Source organism: Chenopodium album, chromosome 13 (genome assembly GCF_948465745.1).
Source record: "Chenopodium album chromosome 13, dcCheAlbu1.1, whole genome shotgun sequence".
Taxonomy (NCBI): Eukaryota; Viridiplantae; Streptophyta; class Magnoliopsida; order Caryophyllales; family Amaranthaceae; genus Chenopodium; species Chenopodium album.
Window position 1 is genome coordinate 21,138,201 of NC_137846.1, and position 6,642 is coordinate 21,144,842.

The 6,642-nt window shown below is 36.1% G+C and overlaps 1 non-coding gene across 1 annotated transcript; it reads left to right on the forward strand.

The window, feature by feature from the left end:
* Positions 1-4,920: 4,920 nt before the first annotated feature.
* LOC145577173 (small nucleolar RNA R71) lies at positions 4,921-5,026 on the forward strand. The gene has a single exon (XR_014098653.1). It is a non-coding gene; the product is annotated as a small nucleolar RNA R71 (small nucleolar RNA).
* The last annotated feature ends 1,616 nt before the right edge of the window (positions 5,027-6,642 follow it).

The window sequence follows — 6,642 nt, forward strand, 5'->3', positions numbered from 1 at the left end:
TTTGGTGGTGGTGAGGGTGGCAAGGAAAATTTTGGGGTTTTGTTTTTTTTTTTTAATTTTTTGTTTTTTTTTTATGAATTAAGATAAATTGACCAATTATATCATGACATGTGTCATGATTAACCCCTAATGACTAACAGAGTTAACGGCCGTTGGTCATTCATGGCACTCGGTGAATTTTTTCAAAACTGGGTGGCATTTGGTGAATTCTGAAAAGTCCGATGGCATTTGGTGAATTTTTAAATTACTCAGTGGCATTTGGTGAAATAGCCGTTTAAAGAAAACTAAGAAAGATAGAATCAAAAGAAAAAGTTAGAAAACCGGGTTGCCTCCCGAGAAGCGCTTGCTTAAGGACCTAAGCTCGACCCTTCCTCCAAATCATGGATGGTCAAAGAACACTACTTTGTTGAAAGTGGTAGAGGAAACAAACTTGTTGTCATTCCTTGGCAATTTCACATCATTGTTGGATGTATTCTCTTTTGTTGAGAATTCCGAATCAAGTTTACTTTGCTTCAACTTCATTTTCTTCTTCATAAAAGATCTCTTTTTCTTCTTTGTCTTCTTGCTCCTTGTAGTGGACGGCTTAACACCATCAACACACTTGGAGTCAACCTCATCCTCTCTCGAGTAGAGCTCAAACCATGAAGGTATATCAATCAACTCCTCATCCATAAGCTTTGAAGGCTCCATGTTGTCTTCACTAACCTTCTTGCTTTCAACACTTGAAGGCACATCATCACAAACTTCAAGAACATTGTTAGTTGAAGAAACAAACATGAATACTTTATCATTGGAGTGAGGTGAATTGATACACATAATTCCCTTTACAAAAGACAAAGATTCATGCATCGACTTAAGCTCAAAACTAGCGTTATTGTTACCAACCCGCAAAGTAATAAGGCCACCCTTCACACCAATCAAAACTCCCGAAGTAGCTAAGAATGGTCACCATAAGATGATAGGTATGTTGTCATCTATCACTATTTCAAGCACAATGAAGTCAACCGGAATTATAAACTCACCTATCTTGAGGGGAACATCCTCAACTCATCCCTTTGGAAACTTAATAGATTGATTGGCCAATTGTAAGTTCATGTTGGTTGGAAGAAGCTCACCTAGCTTAAGATTCCTAAAGATCGAATAAGGCATTGTGCTCACACTAGCACCAAGATCGCAAAGAGCATTTTCAAACAATTTTCCATTGATTTTGCAAGGGATAGAAAAATTACCCGGATCTTTCATTTGCTTTGGTAAATCATTGTGAATCAAAGCACTACAACACTCCCTAACCTTTACCGAGTTAATCTCATTACATTCTCTCTTGCCACTCAAGATTTCCTTAAGGAACTTAGAATATCTTGGCATTTGTGTCATGGCTTCGGTGAAAGGGATTGAATGATGAACTTCCTTAAGCATATCAAGAAATCTCCCAAATTGTTCGTCAATTTTGTTTCTCAAAAACTTTTGGGGATATGGAAGTTTGATTTTGATTACATCCTCATGTTTTTTTTCATCATTCTTCTCTTCCTCTTGGGCTTCTTTGCTGACCTTCTTTGACACATCACGCTCTTTCTCTTCACTTGAATCACTCACCTTCTCACCCTCCTCACTCTTCCTAGAAACTCTATCTTCAAGCACTTTACCACTCCTTGTGGTGATAGAATACATGGGTTTTTTAGGATCAACTCCATGAGAGGGTAAAGAAGAAGGGGTAGCATTCACACTCTCTTTCAAGGTGTTTGCTAATTAGGTGATTTGTGTTTCAAACATCTTGTTGTGTGTCATCATCTCATTGAAATTTTTGTCACTTACCGACATGTAAGTGTTCAAAATCTTAGTTTGGTTCTCGATGATTTCTTCTAATTAGTATTTAGGTTGTTTTTACCTTATTTTCATAGCTTTCTTTCTTAATAAATGCTTAGTTTTATGCATATTCTCTTTATTTCCCTTTTCTCTCTTATTTTGTGTTTTAATGGATTTTCTACTGTTTTCTCCTTTATTTGTTCTCTTTTTGTTGTTTTAGTTGGTTTTCTTTTATTATAGATTTTATAAATTTAGTTTTTATTTTGTTCTAGTTTATTTCCATTTCATTTCACTTTTCTTTCCTTTATTTTATTTTCTTTTTATGTTGATTTCTTTTACTCTTTTCATTTTCATTTATTTCTTTTAATTTTGTTTGTTAAATTTAAGTTCATTTTACTTCATTTTTCCTCGATTTCAATTGTGTTTTGTAGATGGATGTTCCAAGTTCAACTCCTTGCGCTCGCAAAGTCGCGCTCGCAAAGTCACGCTCTCAAGGCGGGTGGTGTTGAACCCACTGTGGAAGCGTTTTGGAACTGCATGCTTTAGTGGGCATCACGAGCTTGCTATGAGGACGATGCTCGTGCCCACCAACTTCTCAACCTCAACGCAACTCCTTTGCTTCCCCAATTCACGGACAACAACACCAACTCAGCACCCGCAACACCCAAAACAGTCCACCGACCAGCCACAACCACCAATTCCTCCGCAACAAAATAACGACCTCAAGCACCTCCAACTGGCCGTAACACCAACTCCCTTGCTCCCGCAATAATCACCAAACCAGCCACCAATTCCTTCCAACAACAGCAGCACAAATCAGCCACTGCTCCAGCCACCTATTCACCAATCCGCCACCCTTATCCCGCAACCAATTGCACCTCCCAAGCCGCACAGCCCCCGTAATAGTAAACTTTGGCAGCCCACTGACTTCAGCACCAACATCCCGCAGCAGCAAGGTCCGGCAACCGTAGGCAGCTCATTTGACCATCAAGCCCCACAGCTGTGTGCTAGAAGACCCTCTAGTGCGTGCGCACAGCTCGGTTTGAATTTGAGCCGTCGATTTTTATGAAGTGTGATGATCGAACAGTTGCGATGGTGTATGTTCGGTGATGTGCAAAGCAAGGGATAAAATCCCATTTTTAAGAGCAGCAAAAATCAAAAGTCCATTTCGATTCCATATTATTTTCTTTCTCTTTATTTTCTTTTTATTTTTATTTTCCTTTTACTTTCCTTTTGTTTTCTTATTTATTTTATTTTATTTTTCTTTTCTATTTTATTTCCTTTTAACCTTGTAAATACAAATACCCATTTTGGGGTAAATTTAGAACAATAACTTTAGAATCCAATTTTAGATCTCATATTTTTAGCTTAGTTAAGTGCTTCTTTCTCTAGATTTAGAGTTAGTTTTAGGAGTAGATTTAGAGAGAGAAAGTGAGGAATTTCATTGGGGATTTTGAGAAATTGAAGATTCAAGGTGACAATTGTATTAAAGATCTTCATAATTAATCAATGAGGAATTCTAACTCTCTCATTTAATTGCTTTGTTTATTTTCAAATTTGTTTGATTTGATTTATATTTTGATTCTTGATTAGTGTAATTGTTCTCCATATTTTGTTGATTCTTGATTTCTTTAGTTGCTTGTTGATTAGATGATGATCTTTGAGTAGTTGTTTGGCTAGGGATTGGGTGAAACTAGTATGATTGATTGATTGTGATTAATTTGGGAATTGTGTTGATTGATTGTTGAGATTAAAGTGATTAATGTAAGTTTGCATGTATGTAATTTGATAAGGCCTTGAGAATTATGCTAGATTGCATTGTAATTGCTAATGAAACGACTAATTGATTTAGAAATTGCAATTATCGATTGGTTTGGATTGTGATTCTCTTAGTTTGTTATTCGTAGAGACTAGCTTAACGATAAGAAGATAGCTCTTTGATTCCAATTGATAGCTCTGATCATTAGTCTTCACAACCTTTGATTGGCATGTTCTTCCCAAGTTATTGCAATTGTCATGATTACTTGTTGATCCCATTCCCTAGTGTTATATTTGTTTGGTTGTTTGTTTGTTAGTTGTTAGTGTTACTTCTTCACATTCGACGTCGACGTAGCTTAGGCGCATAATTGAGAGCGCTTGAACATAACCGTTCCTTTGGGTTCGACCCTTGATTTACCTCTATACTTGTATTTAGGTTTGTTAAGTGTTTATAAATTTAGTTTAACTTTCCAAAGTAGTCTTAGAAGATGAAGGTTGAGCATAGGAATTCTCACCATTACCTTGAGTTCTTGGAGAAAATTCGGGTGGGGGTCCCCTTTGATTGTTTTTTTTTTAAATTTCCCGGTTTTGGTTGCTCCAATTACCCGGTTTTGATTTTGGCCATTGTTTTTGGTAATGATTACCATAGCCTTTGTTTTGGCTTTGGTTTCCATACCCTTGACTTTTACTTTGATTATTATAGCCTTGATTATTATAGTTACCTCAGAAATTTTGATTTTCATGGCTCCTATAACTGCCATTTTGGTTATAATTATTAAAGTTCCCTTGTTGGTGAGAATTTCTATTCGCAAAGTTCCTTGGTACATCAAATCTTTGTCCATTGTTGTTTTTGAAACAAATTTCATTTGTTCACAATCGTTATTATCAAAATCATCAGAATTATCAAATGCATGTGGACAATTAGAAGCATCATGGTCATATGACCAACATACATCACAAAACACACATCCATTTGGCATATTATTCGAAGTAGAAGGAGTAGAGTTAGAAGATGTACCTTTCCCCTTATTGTGGGAGGGAAGAATAGGTTCTTGTGATAAAGCACTCTCAAGCTTTGCTTTAATCGAGGTCATCTCCTTTCCCAAGTTTGTGATTTGTGAGGACAAATTGTTGACGACATTGAGATGGTTGATTGAATACACCGTAGAACCGCTTTTGCTTGTCGACTCTCTCTCACCTTCTTGCCAATCCATGTGATACCTTACTACATCTTCAATTAAGTCCACCACTTCATCCTCTATTTTGTTCATGATAGGGACTCCGGCACCGGCATCTAAGCAAGACTTTCCTTGGGGGCTTAGAGCTCCATAGAAGATTTGGATGATTTGATAGATGGGAATCCCATGGTGTGGGCACTATCTTTGGTATTCCTTATACCTCTCCCATGCCTTATAAAGACTTTCATTTGGCTTTTGCTTGAAACTTGAAACTCCTTAGTCACTTCATCCCATGTTCTCAATGAGTTTGGCTTCACCTCTTTGTCCAACCACTCTAGAGCACTTCCAATAAGATAAAAAGGGAAAATTTTAATTCGAATGAACTCTTGAGTTACCCCATTCACGTTGATGGTATTTTAATACTACTGAAACTCCTTATGATGGTTAAGAGGACTCTCATGCTTGGCTCCACTAAATTGACGCCGCTCTATCAAAGTAATCATCGCCGGTCTTATCTTAAAGTCATTTGTCGGTGTCGTGGGAGGAGCAATTCCTCTTTCAAACCTATAGGCTCTCGGAGTTCCCAACTCCTTCAATGCTACTCTCGGATTAGCACCCATGCTTTCTCGTTCTTGTTCTTCTTCTTCTTGATTGATTTTGTCTCTATAAGGACTTCAGCTTGAGGAACGATTAGCAACCCTTATCCTTGTTATGGTCCTCTCAATTTCCGGATCAAAATAGCACTAAATTTCGATCTTGTGCCCTACCATACAAATCTCAAAGGAAAATATCAATAGCACGGCTACAAATGTAGCCTAAAGAAAAAAAATCATTTTGTATTTTTTAAATAAAATAGAATAGACTCATCAATAATAGCAAATAACCATGCCATTCCCCGACAACGGCGCCATTTTTGACCCGAGGTCGTTGATTTCTAAGTATCTTCGATCAAAACCAAATTTTATACCAAACCCAACCCTGAGTATAGGGGTAAGTCCGGGTCGAACCCATGGGAATGTGGTATAAGATAAAGTCTCTAGTTAAGCTATTCCGAAATCTTAAACAATAGGGTTGGTCTAAGCTAGCAAATCAACTCAATCAAAGCTAACAAATAGAATTCAATATCAAAGCACTAGGGATTTAGGAGCCACATGCACTCACGATAAACTTGCTAATTTGTTGGAAATTTGATCAATCAAGCAATGCGGGGAAAACGATATTTATAATCAAAATAACTTAAAGAGCTATTTCTTAGGGTCAAGCTAGATGTCTCTACAAATGACTTTAAAGGAAAATCGCAAAACAAATTCAATTGATAATAATAGCTTCCAAATCAATTTTTTGTGTCATTGAAAACTACTATGCAATCTAGCTTGATAAACAAGGTTAGATACTCCTCATCAAATCATAAACATGCACAAATTCCATCAACAAATTTAATCATATCATCAAATCAATCAAAAACCTCCAAATTAGCTATAGCTTATCACTCATACATGCTTTACTACTTCCCTAGAAAAGGAAGTACTCACTACACATTATAAAATTGAATAGCATAACTAAACTAATCATCAATTTCATCATCAACATTGCACTCCAAATATTAACAATCAAATTAAAAAAAAAAACTATAGAAATTCAACAATATATCAAGAATCAAACACTAAAATTGCATTAAAGAAGAAATAATTCTTACAAAACTTTGATCAATATCAAAATGAATGAAGATCAAAATGTAGCAATCATCAACTACTAAGTTTCTCTCTCTAAAATCTAAGAAAAAAGTTTCCAAAATCTTGAGCTTCTCTCTCTAAAAATCCAATCTAAAACAAATTCTCATTCAACTGTAAGCTTATTCTCTTTTGATTCTCTCCCTAAAAATGAAGAGATTCTATATATAGTA